This window comes from Mastomys coucha, unplaced genomic scaffold (assembly GCF_008632895.1).
Source record: "Mastomys coucha isolate ucsf_1 unplaced genomic scaffold, UCSF_Mcou_1 pScaffold9, whole genome shotgun sequence".
Lineage (NCBI taxonomy): Eukaryota > Metazoa > Chordata > Mammalia > Rodentia > Muridae > Mastomys > Mastomys coucha.
In genome coordinates this window covers 90,715,449-90,735,273 of record NW_022196915.1, presented here as the reverse complement: position 1 = coordinate 90,735,273, position 19,825 = coordinate 90,715,449, and the positions used below count along the sequence as shown (strand labels likewise).

At 42.1% G+C, this 19,825-nt stretch overlaps 1 long non-coding RNA gene and 1 pseudogene across 6 annotated transcripts in view; both read left to right on the top strand.

Annotated features, from left to right (window-relative positions):
- The window catches only part of LOC116085019, a 45,886-nt gene extending 33,873 nt beyond the window's left edge, over positions 1 to 12,013 (top strand). For 2 of the 6 annotated variants that reach the window (XR_004116357.1, XR_004116358.1), the window contains 2 exons: positions 2,844 to 3,142; positions 9,933 to 10,302. This is a non-coding gene — a long non-coding RNA (uncharacterized LOC116085019). Of the gene's footprint in view, positions 1 to 684; positions 808 to 2,843; positions 3,143 to 4,325; positions 4,351 to 9,932; positions 10,303 to 10,870; positions 10,964 to 11,720 lie in introns of those variants that run through there. The other 4 variants (XR_004116360.1, XR_004116361.1, XR_004116359.1 and 1 more) reach the window with 4 other exon arrangements.
- A 2,163-nt stretch (positions 12,014 to 14,176) lies between these two features.
- Positions 14,177 to 19,825, top strand: part of LOC116084212 — a 14,426-nt pseudogene continuing 8,777 nt past the window's right edge.

Genomic DNA, 19,825 nt, shown 5'->3' with positions numbered 1-19,825 from the left:
GGGGTCTGTTGGTGCTCACTTCCTGTTGTCTACTGGCACAATGCAATTGCTGTTCCGGAGCCATGAGATCCTGCCTCCTGTGCGAGCTCTTTCCCCTGAGATGTTAAAAAGAGGTTGCCTCTCTTGTCTCTTGTCCCTTCAGTCGACAGGCCTTTTGTCTTTGCTGCAGCTGAGCTGACAGTAGAGCCATCTTACCTTGAAAGGGTTGGGCTGGCCAAGTAATACTATTTCGTTCTGTTGCAACAGTTTCCCACTTTGCATTTCTTAATACCTGCTAGCCAGAACAGCGCTTTAGAGTGCACTGCTTCTGTTTGATTCCTTTTTAAATGTTCAAAACAAATGCAAAACATAAACAACAGACATATCAGGTAAAAGCAGACTATTTGGTCAACAGTCAGATTTAAACAAATCTGCAACTCCCACCCTTCTCTCTCTCTCTCTCTCTCTCTCTCTCTCTCTCTCTCTCTCTTTCTCTCTCTCTCTCCTTCTGCCCACCTTACCTGTTCCTGCCCTCCTCCATACTCTTCCACTCTGCTTGAAGGAGAGGAGCACAGTGAATGCTAGAATGAATGCTAACAAGCTGACCGGTCGCTGAAAGTGTTGGGGCTTGCGAACAATCATCCGTTCATGCACACACTCATCCAGCCAACCAACCTAACTGGCATCCATCTCTTCCTCTTTTAGATGGACCCAAGTTCTACAGGGTAAAGTCATTTGGCATGCCCGAAGCAGAAATCAGCACAGTAGATGGGTGAAGAAAGTAGCCTGAAAAGGGATGTAGCATTTGTCAACCCACACAGGAAGGAGGTGGGGGACCTGTCCACACTCGATCTCCTGTCTCACCGGGGCCTCTCTGCACTACCTATGGCCCATGAGCAGGCACTGCACACTTAGGGGAGCCCTGCTCTCCGGAGCCCCATTGTCTTCCACTCATTCTTTAAGGATACCACTGAAAGGATATTTAATTTGGTACAATTCCAAAACTAGTGATTTACTCTCCCACTGAATCTCTACTTCCCCTTCATGCCTGTATAAGACCTCAAGATGGGCATATAATTTACCACTTGGCCTCTTCTTGGCTATGTGGACAGATGATATGGGATCCTTCCTTCCTTTTTTTCCTTTTTTCTTAAACCACAGTTCCAAATCATGCATATTCCTCTGTTGTGCAATCTCATGTTCCACTCTCCCCCCACTCCCTGCCCATATGCTGTGACAGATCACTATAGCAGACCATTATGAATGTCCCCCCAGGTGGGAAGACTGCCTTACTAAGGCAGATTAATGATCATCCTGGAGTGGTTCCATGTTCCTTTTTCTAGGAGCCAAATCCGGATGCTATTTAAAAAAAAAAAAAAAAAGATACTTTAAAAAAAGAAACGAAGGCCCAAGTATAACTCGAGGAATGTTATACTTCCTGGTACCAGCTGCTCATCAAATGATGAGAAGAAACAGGATTTATAATCCTTGAAATTTCATTTGAGCCCATGTTGTCACAAAGGTACTTCCTACCATATGGTCCATCCTTTTTGCAAGATCCTGAGAAACCCACGAGAGCATCAAGCCCTGAGGGTTAATTTCATTTTGTCTGTTTTCTTCCCATGGTACTGAGAGAGAAGCTGCAATATAATTCCCCCACTCCTCTTATTTTTTTTTTCTTCACATACAAGTGGTCCTTCCCTTAAAAATATAAGATTCTCCTTCCCAGCATGGTCTAACATTTCTTAAATTTTCTTTCACATAATTGCATAGAATATAAAATTATGCCATTTTCATAAAAATGAACACGAACAGGCCTAGCCATATTAAACAAATTTTGTTATTCAAAGAAAGACAAATATCATGCTTTCTTTCACTTGTGACTCCTAACACATATAGACATGTAAAGTAATGTATGCATATGACATAAAAGTAGAAGAGAAACAGTCTAGGAGAACAAGAGGAATAACGGGAGGGGGAGGACCAGAAAAGATAGAGGGCATAGGGAGAAGGTGTTAAAAGTATGTTTATACACTTGCATGAAAATGGCTTTATGTAACACATGACCATGTGTCGTCATGAATACACCTAAGAAAAATGTGTTGTATATATAAATGCATATATGTATATATACATATATATATACATACATACATACATACACATATATAAATTATGTAATTCTGTGGCTGAAGAGATGACTCAGGAGTTAAGATCCCTTCTCAGGATCCACATGGGTGCTCCCAATGTGAGATCTGACACCCTCTTCTGGTCTCTAAGAGCACCAGGCACATATGTGGTGTATGTACGTACATGCAGGCAAAACACCCGTAGCCATAAAACAAAATAACTTTTAAAAAGCAGAACAACATAATTCTGCCACAAAGATCACCTAAGATATCTGGTATTCATTACTGGCTTGTTCAGAAATCAAATTAGATTCCCAATCTCTACCATCTATTGAATTTAACCTCAGCCTCACTAAGAGAAGATTTTGAAAAGCAGAGACTGGTAACAGAGTGACCAGTATAAAGGGACCAGCATGAACAAAAGCAGAAAAGATGGAAAAGTGCGAGTAGATGACATATGGATAGAGAAGTAGCACATTTGTGCAGTGTGAAGGAGAGGGTAGAAATGGTCCACACCAAGGTCGGCCGAGGGCATCTACAGACAAGTCAGAAGGGGGAGGAGCCAGAAGAGGAGGAGCCAGAAGGGGAGGAGCCAAAAGGGGAGGAGCCAGAAGGGGAAGGCCAATATGGAAGAGGTCCATAAGGACCTCTTAGGAAGAAGGCTACTAGCTGTGCCCATAGTATAGCAAAATGGAATCAAAAGACCTGCTTCTTACAACTTCTCTTTTCCTTGAGGTTTCCATGTTTCAAATATGTGTGGAACTTCTGCTGTAACAAGCGCCACCACGCAGGTGTTTTTAAAGGATCAAAATGGAATCGTTTTGAGAATTCCATGGTAGAATGGAGCAAGAGACCTATTCTGAATGTACTATTCCAGCGTCAGGAGTCAGCTGTCTGGATTTCCAGTCTCACAATAAACGAAGGACAGCTGGAATCTTCACAAAATATCACATATATTCTGCAGAGTGCTGAACCCTGATGAACTTGGTGAAGATCCACTTCCACTGGCCTGGCAATCATTTCTCTCTTTCCAGGTGAGTGAACAGGTGAAGAAAACATGAGAAAGAGTGATTGATTTCCTATACTGCCCAAGAAATTAATCGCATATGAGACTTAAAAAATGTGGAAGTGCAATATATAATGGTAATCAGGGGGTATATTATCTTGTCTAATTTTAATCAACCCTTGACATATATAAATAGAGATTTAACTAGTTGACTGATTAGTTCTTTTTCAGTTTGTGTGTTTTCAGGTTGATTTGTGATCTTTCTTTTTTTTTTAAAAAAATAAATGTCTTTCTCTCTCTCTTTTACGAATCTCTGGCAAGTTGACATACATATGGTGAACATATGGCCTGCCCCTAATTGATTTAATTCAAAGAGGACCCAGGGGAAATCTCTGAGCACTATCTGTTTGAGAGCTTTGGGGAATGTTTATTTCAGAGTGAAGAGTGAAAGTGTGATACCATCATAGTGGTACAACTGGAACAGACCAGGCATTACCCACACATGGCAGGGAGCAGCGAGGATATAAATCACCAGGGCGAGTATGACTCCGTCTCTCTGAACTGGCACAGGAGCTAGAAAGGGGGGATGCCTATTTCAAGAAAAAAGTGCATATATTGCTTACCCTGAATTTCCCAGGAGAAAGCACATTGCCTAACTAACCAGCACCCCAAACACACACACACACACACACACACACACACACACACACACACGTGCACGTACACTCACATGAGCATTTCTAAATCAATTTGCCCACATTCCAGAACAGTTGGGGGTTTCCTAATGCATCTTCCACCTGATAGAGATGATTCTGTAGCTAAACTGTGGTGGAAGAAATGACTTGCTGGCTTGCATTCCCTCCCACAGACTGTTATAAACAAAGCCATGTGTATATTGTCTATTTGCTAGAAGATGATAGCAAGCCAGCTGCAACTAAACCAAAATCAAATTTAGTGAACTCTCTTTATTCCCTCCCTGGTTTGGCTCCAACATTAAAGTCAAGTACCTGGGTTGGCTACTGATGAACTTGCTCATCTGAAGTTTATTGGAATCTTAAGAAGGTGACAAGATAAAATTATAAATACATAACACCTGCCCAGGATTTATTTTTTCTCATTTATTTTGTGGGTAGAAAAAGAAAGTAATCCATACCGTGGTATACATGCAAAAGTCAACTTACCCCAGTTGCTTCTCTCTTTCTATCATACAGGCTCCATCCAGGGATTGAACTCAGGTCAATAAGCTTGGCAGAAGCACTTTATCCACTGAACCATATTGCTGGTCCCCTTATTAGTATTTTCAGTAATTTTGCATTCAAAGTTCATTTTGATATGTGACAAAAGCAAAGGACGTGATTGATATATCAGTACTTCTAAGCCAGGCATAAGAAATCTATAATTGATAGATTCATTTGTATTTTAATATGTATTTATAAAATATATTAATATATCTTATGTATTCATAGTTAATATATGTATGGATATATGTACATGCACACAAACATGTTTATATATTACAAATATATAAATTATTTTATATATTATAAACATATGATGTCTAAAGGTACACGTTAGTCACCATAAATTTAAATATTCATATGTGTTTATATGTTATAAGTGTATTTTATTTATAAAGATGTGCTATGTATCATATAATTTGAAGATCTGTGGTATCTCTATGTATGTTCTAAATGTTTTTACACACATATAGTTTTATATGTGTGCCTTTCAGTTCTCATTTCCTTTGCCTTGGTCTTAACACCTCAGGTGGTGGATGATGTCTGTAAGTGTCATGAGGTGGATAATCTCATAGAGGTAGTCATAGTAACACAGCTTCTGTTTACTTCATTTATACCAACTCCAGACCATGATGTAAATATGTTTCCAAATAAGTCCTTTGTCTCATTCAATCCTGATAATCTTCCTGAGAAGGATCTTGCTATTCTCCAAATCTCAAAGTTGGAAGCTGCAGGGTGAAGAGGCTAAATAGTGTGTTTCGGAGAATACAAATAGTATCAACTCAACATTGGGTCCGCTGGTACCCAACACACCCTTCCAGCTGAGTTCAGAAAGTGTGCTCTCAAGCTCCGAGCTCTCCTTGTGCCTGCGTTGGTATGACTCAGAACAAATAGTATTAACTCAACATTGGGTCCGCTGGTACCCAACACACCCTTCCAGCTGAGTTCAGAAAGTATGCTCTCAAGCTCCGAGCTCTCCTTGTGCCTGCGTTGGTATGACTCAGAACAAATAGTATTAACTCAACATTGGGTCCGCTGGTACCCAACAGACCCTTCCAGCTGAGTTCAGAAAGTGTGCTCTCAGGCTCCGAGCTCTCCTTGTGCCTGTGTTGGTATGACTTTACTCGATCCTCTGCCCTTTACCTCATTCCTCTCCTGGGAGTTACTTCAAGCATTTTATGTTGATGTGGTGAATTAGTATGAGCCCAATATTCCTAAATAATAAAACAGAGGAGCTAGGGCTGGAGACATCTGATTCTGGCACTCCACCACAGCTAAGAACAGACTGAGAAAGAGCCAGAAAGCATTTCTATGACCCCTTTGTCCATGTTGGTATGCCTGGGAATTTCTCAGAAAAATGACTGTTTCTTCAAAATGCCAACTATTTACCGGGTCCTCATCAAATCCTTTCCAATGATTAAAGTTTCATGGCTTTGATTTTAAGCTGTATTTTTTATTACATATTTTAAAAATCAAACAGTTGACTCTTGTTATTGTCCTCCCTGATACTAGGGAGAAAGATGTGATCACAAGCACATGAAGACATTTAAATGTCTTATAAAGTACACTATGGAAAACAGCAGTCAAACAAGCTCATAAATCAAAGATTCGATTCCTGAAATGAAGCTTTTAGGACCATAAAATCAAGAGGAAAAAAAGCTTGATGGATTTCTCTCTTCTGTATTATGACAATATACTTGTCCTATCCAGTGGCACCCAAAACAGGAGAATTTATCCAAATGTTATCTTAGAGCAAAATGTTAGTTATACAATGGAGGTATAAATACTTCTAATATAATTTGTTAATCAACTGGAACGTGATCCTACATAGTTCCTACACTCAAATGCCTGAGGTGGACACACACTGTACATTGAAGAGTTTCTGCATGGCCATGCCACAATGACCTAAGTAAATGACAGGAAGGTTGAAGACTTGTGGAGCAGCCTCTTCTGACACCTAAGGTACCATCTTTATTTGAGAATGGAAACTCAATGGAACTCCATCACCTTGGGGTCTTTTCACAGAATTCCTTCTATGCAGACACCATAAACTTCTCTTTAAGCGCCCAATACAGTCATCATTGCAGAGTTCTCTACCCAGCACAGTTTCCAATACCCTTTTACTATAGGCTGCATCAGTGCACTCAAGCTAATGACGATCCAAGGTTTGAAAACTGAACTCTAGAACGTATAAGTGGCACCTAAGCAGCTGGTACTGAGCAATGTTCTCTGTTGTTGCTGGGGATCTTGAAGGAAGCTGGATAGGGCTACAAAGGAAACACAATAGAGGCTACTGGTCCTGATTCCTATAATCCCCCTGCTAAGGAAGGAAAATCCAGGTCAACATTTGCACAGTGAACAGTTTACCTTCTCTTTTTTCCCATAAATGTCTCTCCCTTTCACTAAAACCCATCTATCACCTATACAAATTGCAGGTATTAGAGCCAGATTTGTGACCCTAGGAACATCTTTGCCATTTCTAAATGACCTGTGCATGCAACAATGTGCCCTATAGACACAAGCAGTCTGGAGTTTTCTAGAAGAAGCCCGAAACTTATGTCATTTTGCTGGCTTACATGTCAGCCCCTATGTCCGGCTACTGGTATCTGAAGTGTTCTGGTTTTCTCATCAAGAGGAACCTGTTGCTTGACTTGAACACCTGGGGACAGGGGCATGGAGTTGATGTCAGTGCCCAGGTTCCAAACCTCAACTGGACTCTAACCAGTTCCCCTGTTTAAGGTTGCTCCTTGCTACAAATCTGAGGGCCTTTGATCACTGTGCTTTAGTGTCTGTCCCACTTCAACACACCAGTGAGTCTGAGATTTCAACCAAGCAGGCTAATGGTAACTGATTCCAATGACTGCAGAGAATTCCTTTGGGGTTGACTTGATATTAGAGGCCTTGGAGAATATTTCTTTGAAGAAAATGATTTTTACTATGTTTTACTTAGAAAATTGATCGCATGCTTGCCTCTCAAGTCAATGATGCCTTGCAAATATTGTAAAAGTGTATATACATTTTGACATGCACGACCCTCCCGTTGATCACCATATTCAGTTTTATGTTCAGACGTATACATTTGCTCCAGTAGATCCATAACAGCAGGAAGAGCTCAACCAGCAGGACTCATTTTATGATGAATAACTAGAGACACAAAATGATTATTTGTCTGATTGATGGTTTTATCTAAGTAAACAGAATTCATTACCCAGTCAGGATTTGTGGCAAGATCTAGAGTTACCCAGGGTTCTTGAGGACAATATCCAGAAGCGCTTCAGAACCATTTGGTGTGAGGGAGTTCAATATCTCAGCCAATATGTGATGTATGGTTGTCAAGATGACTGAAGTCTGAGAAGCAGTTTAACTTAAAAGCCAGCAGAAAATTGTCACTGCTTGAGGCACTGGATAACATAACATCCTTAAGTCTGTTTTTTTGTTTGTTCATTTGTTTGTTTTGGGACAGGGCATGACAATGCAAGAAGTAGTATTTTCATAACAAATTAAATTTAACAAAGAATGTAGTTCTCCCTTCTCAATTCAAGCTGCACCAAATAAACCTCCTAAAATATTTCACGCAGCATGGTTTGTTTTGCCTTATTATTCTTATTCTCTTAGCACATGAATTATTAAAGACATACAACCGACTGTAAAATCCAGTTCTATCCCAAAATCACATAGCCTGTCATGCTGCAAACTTTAAATATGTTTCCCAGTTGTAGAAATGACGAGGGTCCACTCTAGAGACACCTGTAAACCCCAAGCGTGGACATCTGGTTGTCACTCTGCTATGAAACGGTTCTGAGACATTCTGAAAGAGCTAGTGAAGGCTTCAGGGAAAGGACTTCTGATGTGAGAAAAATGTATGTGTCACTGTGTGGAACAAGATTCAAGGCTAGCCAGATACTCAAAACCAGACACTCTCTGGATATGAGCTTTGAAATGTAGAACAGTTCTACTGGGATAGTCCTTCATTGAAGCCAGTAGAATTTCTGGACCTGGCATGGTTGGCTTGTTCAGTAAACCCCGTGTGGTTACCAAGGTTACTGCACTGAGTTCTGTAGCCTACGCAGGTCTATCTTAGTATCTTTCCTCCTGTTCCTTCCAGATTTTCTGCATTGTCAAACACTAACTCCAGAGACCCTCCACAGGGTGCCTTCGCTCACTGTCACGTCAGCTCCTCTCAGATAACAGGGGAGACTCTTAGTGCAACATATTGTTTTCAACATAGTTTTAATATCAATCCCTTTCCTTCTCAAAACTGCTCCATTTTTAGAGGATAAATTGTATGGTGATCTTTTCTGGATCTTACTATTCTCCTTTCCTCCTTCCATAACATCTGTTTTTGTATCAACAAAACATCACATTGCTAAGCATGCACGCCTTCCTCTCAGAGGCTGGAGCAGGGGGATCTAGTTCAAGCCTCAGCGTCACAACAAGCCCCTATCTCAAAACAAGCAAAACTAAATCAAAAACCTCCCAGCAGGAATGTTTCCAAATGCCTACTCTCCCCATGCTTTCTTCTATCGTCTCCCTTGTCTGTCTGATGTGAGAGTCCTTCTGGGACCACAGAGCCAGGCATCTGTCAGGTCACCTTCCCCTTTCACAACAGCATTGCAACTGTGTGTGTGTGTGTGTGTGTGTGTGTGTGTGTGTGTGTGCAAGCAGTTGAGACTAAGATCTCATGCATGCTGGGCAAATGCTCTACTACCAAGCCATATCTCCAGCTCCCTGAACTATAACTTTTACTAAACATATTCCATAAAGCTTGAGATCTTGAAGTTATATTGCCAGTTATCTATTATGTCCCATAAATTCTGCTGGGTCAGGATGTCCTAAACCTAGAATTCTGCTTTCTCCTCGACCAAAAGCATCTTCAGTTCTGATCTCTTCTCATAGACCACCACAGCTGCTCAGAAATTAGTAGCGATTCCCACGAAAATACTAAATTAACTTAAATTCCCTATATGGGCTTTTGGGGGCTTTTATAATATAGCTTCAATTTAACCTATTGCTCTAAAAAATGATAGTCCATTGTCTTGTCATCCATTGTAGCTGCTTGTGTTATGAATGCTAATATATTCCCCCCACACACACACACACACAAACCTGTTTACACAAGTGTAAAGGCACTTAGCTTCTGGGAACCTGCCCCCTGTTGGTTCTGATTGGTAAATAAAGATGCCAACAGCCAATAGCTGGGGAGGACAGACAGAGGCGGGGCTTGGGATCAGGAGCAGGAAGAGAAGCAGGAGATCCAACAGGCTAGGAGAGTGTGGAGGAGAGATGTCATGCCTGAGAAGAGTGCAGGACAGAGAGGCAGGGCTGTCCTGTGAAGGAGCCCGAGCTTGGCCCAGAGGGATGCCCAACTGGGACCAGAGCAGCCAAGATAGAACACAAAATTAGTAAGTAATAGCTCGGGATTAACTGCCAGGAAGTTAGGCAGTGGCCAAGCTATTGTGCTATTTCAGGCATAGTAACATATAAAGACATCAGCTTCATTTGGGAATATAAACCATTGGTGTGGGTAACAAACCACACTGACAAAAGTTATTAATTAATATTTATTTCTACTTCTCATAGGTCCTTTTCTGCCAGTACCTACAATTTCGAGTTCCAGACCTCACATGAACTCTCTACCTAGAAGACAGGCTATACTAGTAAAAAATAGTATCCTGGTCCTTTTCCTCTTTTCTTACAAGATGGCTTCCAGTAAGAAGGAAACATAAGCTGCAGGCCACAGCCACTGAGCAAAGGGTAGCTAACACGAAGCTTCTCCCTCATCCGACCATTGGTGGCTGACTCCTGTGTTCGCCATCTAAAAATGAGAGGAAAATTCAACTTCTGAAACACTTCTCCTAACTACTCATTCTTCCTACTATATTATATTCAACACACTGTTATTTTTATAAAAAAATAAATAATTAAAAATAAATACCCCCCCCCAAAGACATGATGTAGTGTGAGAATGATTTGAATTTTTTTTTCTCATCTGTGCCATATCTTTAGCTTGGAATACCAACATCTCCACTTCTACTTTTGTAATCTATCTATTCACTTGCCTATGCAAACACCATTTCCTTAGAGGGCCTTTCCCCAAGTAAGCATTTCTGTTCCATCACCTCCATCTTTGCCATCATCATCATCATCATCGTCGTCGTCATCGTCATCGTCATTCAGTACTTTCAGAACTCTGCAATGGCCTCTACAGATCCAGTCCCTGTCAAGCCCACCTTTAAAAGCTCTGACCACAATGCTACCAGACCACTCTTAGCAGACATGGGCCTCATCACAACATTTCTTAGCATAAAAAACTGAAACGAGTCTTCCCATAGATGCCACAGGAAGTATTCTCTTCCCTGTCCACCCAGCCACAGTCCTGATGATGACCTTCCATGACACTGCCAATCACACTCAGAAGAAGAGTCAAATACTTCCTTCTTTGCATATCAAATTATGCTCGCACTATTTCATTTGTTACAATATATTTACTCCTTAGCTGTCTTTTGTAATTTCTACAGGATCCCAGTAGATCTCTGGGCTGAAGTTTCCAGCAAGGACTTGAGGATCCAGACCAGCTTTTGTGAACTTAGCTTCAAGCCCAGTTCTGATAGGTAAAGTCTTTATCCCAATAGCTGACCAGCACTCATGTACTTAGTCCATATGAGCCCCATGTAAGCTCTGAGAAATCAGAAGGCTTCTATAGATATTTCTTTAGACTTACTATTATAGATCCTATCAGCAGGCCAATCCTGGTAGATCCAGACTCCATGCCCATGCTGCTGGTCTCACAGATAAGCCTCCAATGCTAGCCAGACAACATTCAAGCCTGTCTAAGGACTCTATCAGTAATTTCACTTCAGACCATGCCAGATGGCCTACCCATAAAGTCTGAGTAGACAGACTGGCAAAGGAATATGCCCAATAAATAACTCTACAAAGACCAGAATAAGTCTTTGCTTTGTCAAGTGTGTAGGTCTCAACTTTAGGCAGTAATTAATGTGAAACACTAAAGATCTAACACCACCAGAGAAGCAGAATAATCTCCCAGTAGGTTACCCCAAAGAAATACAGTAACACGAATTTTCCAAATAATTCAGATTTCTCTTGGAAGACAAACAACTTTGAGAGAAATATCCAGAGTTTAATGAAATCAGAGAAACAGTAAGTGACTGAACAAGATAAGGTTGATAAAACACAGATGGAGACACACACACACACACACACACATACACACACAAGACCCAAACAGAAAATTTCAAGCTGAAATATCAAATGAATGTTAGGAAAAAATACCAACAGAAAATCACAGCGGAACTTATCCGGCATATCTGAATGACTTTTCTGTTGTTGTGATGTCTTGGCCAACAGCAGTTCTAAGAGGAAGAGTTTGTGCCCGTGTGCTTCCGGAGCGAACCACTAAGGACTCTGCCTATCACGTCAGGGAAGGCTTGGCACCGCATGGCCAGAGGAGGAAGCTGGCTAATCAGATCTGACCTGAAGAAAAAAAGTGAGCAGGAGGCAAGGTGAGGGAGGCTACAGAGTCTCAGAGCTTGCCCACAGTGACGTCCTCCAGCAGGATTCTACGGCCTAGAGGTTCCAAAGCCTTCATAAACAGTGGATATGTTGGTTTTTGTGTGATATATACATATGTGTGAATATGGGTATAGATGTTATGTGTGTATGTCCTTCTAAACTGCCCAACACTCTAGGTTAGTACTATTCTTCTCCCTTGGGATGTTTTGAACATGCTTGATTCAGGGAGTGGCACTATTAGGAGGTGTGTTCTTATTGGAGTAGGTGTGGCCTTTTTGGAGGAAGTGTGTCATTGTTGGGGTGGGCTTTGTCATCCTCCTCCTAGCTGCCCATGAGACAGCCTTCTCCTGGCTGCCTTGAGACCAAGTATGCAGAACTCTCAGCTCCTTCTCCAGCACCATGTCTACCTGGACACTGCCATGCTTCCTGCCATAACGATGATGGACTGAACCTCTGGACCTCTCGCCTAGTCCCAATGAAGTACTGTCCTTTATAGGAGTTTCCTCGGTCATGGTGTCCCTTCACAGCAATGGAAACTCAACCTAAGACATCCCTGCTTAGCAGATAAGGAGTCAGGGGTACAGAAAACTGGGTCTTGTCTGGAGGGAGGAGAGTGGTAGACCTGGAATTAGCTCCTCTCACCATCTGCTTGCAGAGTTGGTTCTCTTTCTGTCTAGCGAATGTGAATTTGACCCAGCGCCACCAGGATGGAAAATCGGAAGTCCAATGGAAATATCTGAATGGCTCTCAGGAACACATTTCTATCGTGGCCATATTGTGTCAGGAACCTAAACATCCATGCCAGCTGCTGCTCCCTGTTCTTCCCCAGGAGCAGGAAGTGAAAGAGGAGCGTGGAGGAAAGCAGAACTGGGGAGCTGGAGGTGCTCTCAGCAGCTCCTTTCCTGACCCTCCCCAATAACTGAAGACAAAAACGCTTCCTAATTACTTAACTATTTTAGACAGAGCCGTAGACAATGTAGCAACGTGAATAATGTAGGAGAGGGTTTTATTTTTGATGACTGATGGGCAAATGTTCACAAATCTAAATTACTAAAAAGAATTAAGGTAATGACATACTACAATGTCATAATCACCAATTGTCTATTGTACTGAAGGTGACAGGAAAATAATTCACCACTCTGCACGCAGTCACCTAATGTCACTTGGAACTCACAGAATTCATCTTTAAAAAAAAAATAGCGTTCTTTCTTCCTCTATTGGGGAGCTATCTTTTTAATCATGGCTTTCAAGGGGTCAATTTTGAACATGAATGCAACACAGTTCCTGGGAGGTGGGAACTGTCGGCTAGAGTCACCTGGCCACCAGAACACCTTGAAAATGGACTTACATGTTTGGAAAATTCCTGCCCCAGGTTTTACATGAGATAGTTTGTAATCTAAGATTCCTCTAATGACTACACAAACACGTAGAAGTTGATTCAGAAGCATACTACTGAGAGTAAGAAATCAATGTTGTTTAAATCTGTACTCAAAATCACTATAACCAACAATAACGCATACAGAGTCTGCCACAGAACTGTTGGAGCTAAGTTTATACAACTGGAACAATACTTTTATTCTTAACATAGTCTACTTAAACCATCCTAGCTTGAAGCCTAAACCAGAAGCGATTACAGCAATCTCACATATTTATAAGATAATTTCACGGGTTGGCTTGTTTTTGAAAAATAATGTGGTAGCATGAAAAATGTATGAGAATCCAGGCACATAAGTTTTTCCTTGTACACATGATGTCCAAGAGAGTGGAATGTGTGCGTCAAGCCTGACACTCTCGTGAGCATTCTTCTGTGCATAAACAACAGCTTACATTGTTTGGAGAACAAGAAGGTTTTTTTTTTTTTTTTTTTTTTTTTTTAAACCCAGGGCTATGCATAAGAACATTGTAAGTCAAAATAAAAATCCATCCTCAGTTGTCAAAAAGCCCAGAGAGTCTGATACACACCGATGGCAAGACTTACAGCCCATGCATGAGTAAATAGACTCCGCCAATTCAGATCCACAGGCACGCACCGATACCCCAGACCAACGTGGGCACAGGCGGCCCTTTATGTCTACCCGGACTTGGCTTTTGCAGCTGCCGTTTTCTCAGTGTTGTCTCCGGGGCAGTTTCCTGTTGCCATAGCTGATGGCCTGCCCACGCCTGCCTGGGCTTTTCAAGTGTCAACACTCCCAGGCCGGCTGCAGTGGTCAAATGCTTGTTAATGAGATATAGCAGCTGGGTAGGGGTGAACCACTGAGAGGGATAAAGGAATACCGCTGGTGCAGGAAGCGATGCCTTTTGAATCTTTTCAGCAGGGTGAAAGCTTTCAAATCAAAGAGGGTATGTTGTATTCATTAATAAACCCGAGTTCCCATGCAGTCACATTAAAGCCAGCAGTTTAACTTTGCATCAGACAGGTGAATTTCCCCTAGATTTTACCCCGAAAGACAATGAAGAAGAAAACAAGGCGCACAAAGGGACAAAGGCGCACTTCCTCATGTGCGGGGCTGACCAGACTGCTGAACCAAACAAGGGGTTACTGCTTTCTTTTTCAATTTATCCCTTTGTCGGTGTATTTGTGTGCGCGCGCGTGCACGCTCGTGTGCATGTTGCAAAGCTCATAGCAACCACGCCTGCTCTCTTCAGTCTCTCCGGTTAAGCATTACACACACACACACACACACACACACACACACACACACCTTTAAAACCTAACTATCGAAAACAGAATTAACAACTACTTGTGAGGAAAAAATTACACGGGCATGAATATGGGGCCATATGGCTACTGACTCAGATGAAACCTAGCTGTGCACCCCCACCCATCTACCCCCACCCCAACCTATTACTGGGACAGTTTCTCCAGGAAGCTGTGGGAGGTGACAGCATCATGAGACAGTGGTAACAGCTGGGAGAAGTCAGGAGAAGAAGAGAAAAAGAAAGAAGGGACATCTAAAGCTAAAGCATGAACCTGGCAGGGAATCCTGAAGGGGTGTTCATGACCGCGTTCTTACTTTTCAGTTCATTGGCTAGGAAACTGGGGCCAGAGGAAATCTTACTAGGTTAATAAACAGTATCAGAGATGGATTATCTATTTTGGGGGTTAGTTGGAAAATCCAGTGACGTGGTTTTAGAAATAGGGATGTATACGTTAGACCAAATACATACATTATTTCTCTGTTACCATTTTTCTTCACAATCTTATTGAAAAACTAATCGTTGATAAGGCTTATCTAATCACTGGAAATAAAAGATCAAGAAAATATATAGATATTATCCTAATAAATTATCCCAATTTGCAACTGTAAGTAATTAAGAAATTAAGAGAAAAGGCATTCTTCAAAGCTCTTCAGTTTTCAGATTTTCATAAATCCCAATCTAATATAGGAAGTGGAAATATAGGAAATGCCATTTATTGGGTACTATAATGTATCAGACATCAAACTACATACTTTAACATGAATACATACTCATTATCTATAAATTAATATAAATATAAAATATATGTTCACATGTGTGTATATGTATGTATGCATAGATAGATAGATAGATAGATAGATAGATAGATAGATAGATAGATAGATAGATGTATGTATCTATAACAGGCTCTTAGGGAGAGGGAGGTGGCTCAGTGGGTAATAAATGTGCTTGCCTCTCAAACAAGAGAATCTGAGTTTAGAAAGAACGTAAAAAAAAAGCTGAGTGTAGTGGTACATGCTTGCAACCCAAGCTGTAGGGCGGCAGAACTCACTGGTCAGCTGGTTTAGCCTACACAGTGAAAGTACAGGCCACGGAGAGAACTCGTCTCAAGGAAAAAGATGAAAGGCACTTAAGGAGTGGCACCCAAGGACGTGTCTACTTGTCTCAACCAGGCAAGCATGCATGGAACCAGCAGACATACCTGCATCCCTTCACACACACACACACACACACACACACACACACACACACACACACACCACAAGCACATACACATGAAAACCACACAGAGTTGTACCAACATTCATAATGTTGTGAAGTCTTGACCAATCAAGACCCTCGGTTGTAGAGAGCTTATATCAACTCCCCAAGGCTGCAACTGATCACCAGATTTCACAAGCACATTTTCCCTCCTGTTTTTGTTTTGCCTCTGGCTGGACTGATTTTGGCTATCGCCTACCTACTGGTGAAGTCGGGCAAAGAGAAGGAACCGCTGCAGCATGCTGGAATTCAGTGCTGTACACAAGTGTATCTGTGAGGGTAGTAGGCTGAGTGCGCATGGGGAGGGTGCTACACAATTAATAAATTATCAGAAAATTAAAAAAAAAAAGAGCTGCGGGCTTCCATGAACCCTGCATTTCTTTTAAATTTCTCAAAGATGTTTGTGTGAGGTATGCTTGTTTACATTCCAGAATGTAAGCAGTTCCCCAGGGTTAAGTACCTTTAAAGATCCCAGGATGGGATTAGAGCAAGGGTCCGAAGGAAAAAAGGCTAGTCTGGGAAAGCCCTTGATGAGAATCTGCAGCTTCTCCCTGCTCCTCCTTCGGACCCAGCTTCTCTTCATAGCCACAGTGGTGTCTATGTGACTGCCTTAGGAACACGTTCCCAGACACTCTCATACAGGTCTCCACCAGTTCCTTTCTCCTGCTCAGGGTCGGCTGTGTTCCACTGCCTTTGAATTCACTGGAGCTTAGTGGTTCCCTAGGAAAGCAAAACCCCAAGCATGCACAGCCATCCAAGTTCCTGTGTAAAACAGAACCCTGGCTCCCTAAAGCACGCATGCACAGAACGCGAGCTTGCATTTGGGTCACGCCTGTTTCGTTCTTCCTTTTCTCCCACCCTCACATTGCCTCCTCTTTATGCCATGTTTTCTCATTTATTGACTTTTTTTTCCCCATAAAAAATATTTCAAGTGACAAGTAAGTAGCCCCTTCTCAAAGACAACCTGCAACAACATGCCTGGATTACATTAGAGAATGCTGGAGGGGACCCAAAAACCAGTGTGTGAACAGTCGACCTGACAGCAGCCAGGACTCCAGTTACCTAACCTCCCCCAAGCTAAGCCGTGTAATCCGCATGACAGCACATTGTCAGACTCCAGGAACCTGCAGCCATCCTGGCGAGAGGGGGTGACTAGAGCAAGCCACCAGGCTGGTCAGCCCTTCGCTGTCTGCCTTTGACAAGAGATGCCCTCGCCTCTGGCTCTGCTTTCAAACACTGGGAGCCAGGAGGTCTTACAGAGGGAGATAGCTTAAATTTGGTAGAGCAAGGAAGTAAGCTTAACATGAAGGCAAAACCAGAGCGAAACCACAGACAGAGATCAGCAGCCAGTGTCCAAACCCCAGGGGGAAAGGAAACCAGATAGATCTGCACAGAGATTGGTGGAAACATCCGAACCAACCTCACTGAAATGAAAATGTTTCCATATGAGCCCTGTGACTAGCCTCTCCCAACGCACTAACCATGTGAAGAGCGGATAGAGGAACAGTAGAGGAGTGAAATCTATTAACGGAGAAAAGCTGCCTGGACTGTGAGAAGCACCGTGTGTCTGAATATTCTTCGAGCAGTCACAGTGCCAACCAACAGAAAACCTGCATTTATTTGAAAAGCTGAGACGCTATGTGTCCCTATCAAAATGGCAGGTTTTGTGGAGATTGCTAGATACAGGTTATGTAAATTGAAGAACAGGAGAAATATGAAAACATCCATTGACCCAATCCCCATGCATGTATCAGCCTTGGATTTGTCTTGGCAGCCATGACTCTCGGAATGAGTTTATTCCATGCTGGGGACTGTGGGCCAAACCTAAAGCTCAGAGGAATTGTTCTCTTGGTCTTGTTGGAAGTGCGTGCTTCAGTTTGATATCTCACTTTGAAATTACACATTAATGTCAAAAATTATTATCACAAGTGGGTAGAGAATTAAGAAAAATCCCTTAAAGACAAAGTAACCTTTTCTATGGCAATATTAGCCCATTGCTGGGCATTTACATGAAGGCCATTTATGGCATGAGAATAGAGCAGAAGACTCCAAAACACACAGGGTCATTTACTCCGCTCCCCAAAGGAGATTGCAGGTGTAGGTAGTGTACTATGTGTCTTAACATCAACAATTGTGTGGCTTTATCAAGTTTTCTCAGTTGGGACAAGTCTCCCAATATCTGTGACTGACATTTTTTGAAACAATACCTTTTCTGTTGGATTCTTGTTTGAAACTCTCTAACCAAAAAGAAAGATGTGTAAAATTCCACTCTGGCTATTTAATTTCAAGCAATACAGCCTAAGAAAATGGGGCTAATGTAGAAAACTACCACTGTTCGTGTTTATAGATTGCAATATAGCTCAGAAAAGGGGGAGGGGAGGCAGTAAAGGAATACAAAGTGGGAGAGAAGTTTGGAATTTGAAGATACGTTCTATGGCCTCTACACAATGTGGGGGTAAGTTTTCCTGTTGATCGGATAACCACATGGAAAATGCTATCTAATGGCTTAACTAGCAAGAAGGTCCTGTTGACTATCAGCAAAGGCCATGGTTAGATAACTATTTCTTATCTCTTGTTCAAAGCTCTACATCAAAGGACTGTTATCAGCTGCTCAAGTGGACAGCAACACTTTGGAAATGCCTTGGAGCACTCCAGTGTGAGCAAAACCTGGCAGCTTCCTTTCTCGGGTTTGTAAAGATAGATTCGTGGAACACAGAGAGAAAAAACGGTGCCCTTCTGGTCCCAGAAGTGAGTGAATAAGTACGGGGGTGGGGGTGGGGGTCTCTGGGAAAGAAAGGGACATAGTGAGCAGAATGCCACCCTGTTTGCAAGTCTGAATTCTAGCCTGGAAATGATAGATTTTTTCTTCTTTTTTTCACAGCAAAATCATTATATCTATTCCAGGAGTTTTCTTAGGGATTCATTCATCGAGTAGGTATTTGTTAAGCAGTTCTTTGGTACCAAACTCCATTAACGTGTTAGTGAAATCCAAAGAACAAAACAGATAGGAATTCTTCCCTTGTGAAGCTGACTTAGATTCATAATGAATACAGCTATGCTGAGGCCACAAATGATGGTCTTAATCAACTCTGGCCATAGTTTCTAATGGCACACATTTAATATGTTATGTTGAAACCTTACAGTTGGGATTTGGGGGAGCCATACTCTGTGGGTAAAGGTTTTGCTTCAGAAGCATGGGACCCTCAGCAGATATCCATCACCCACACCAAAGTCAAGCCTGTTGTATATCTGTCATTCCAATATGGAGTGGAGAAGCAGACACACGCAGATTGCAGGGACTCAGTGTCTAGCCAGTCTATTGGAAGCAGTTTGCTCCTTATTCAGTGAGAGACCCTGTACCAAAAAATAAAATGGAGAGTGACAGAGAAGCATTTCCAAAGTATATATGTGGCCTTCAGATGCTTGCGAACTAGCAGGCATACCTGTTCATACACTCACATGCATATGCCCCACTCCAAACCTTGCAATTAGTCTAACTGATACAGAAAACGACCCTTTGTGTAAAGTGCTATTACTATTCATTGCAGCTTTAATGATGGCTGAGTGCGAACACACATGCTGATGTGTGTAAGTGCAGGTTTATTGATGTTTGGGCAAGGGATGGAGGCATCTTAAAATGTGGAATTCCAAGAAGACATCACAAGGAAGGAATTGATCCAGGAAGAAGGCATTGATCTTAGAAGCGTGCAACCTTCTTCACCTCCAAAACAGCAGGGTCATTGGATGGGAGAGAATGTATTTTCTACCTTGCTGGGGATGTTTCCCTCAGGGCCACGTGGCTGCAGGTTACCTAACTCAGTGTACGAGAGAAGACCATCAAGAATATGCACTGACTGGGAACAAGTCAGAGGATATGAAAAGATAACCTGCTTCCCAGGAAGGAAGGAATCTGGAATGGAGGTGTTTGCAAAGCAGTAATTCTACTTCGTGTGTCTGTCTCTCTCTCTCTCTCTCTCTCT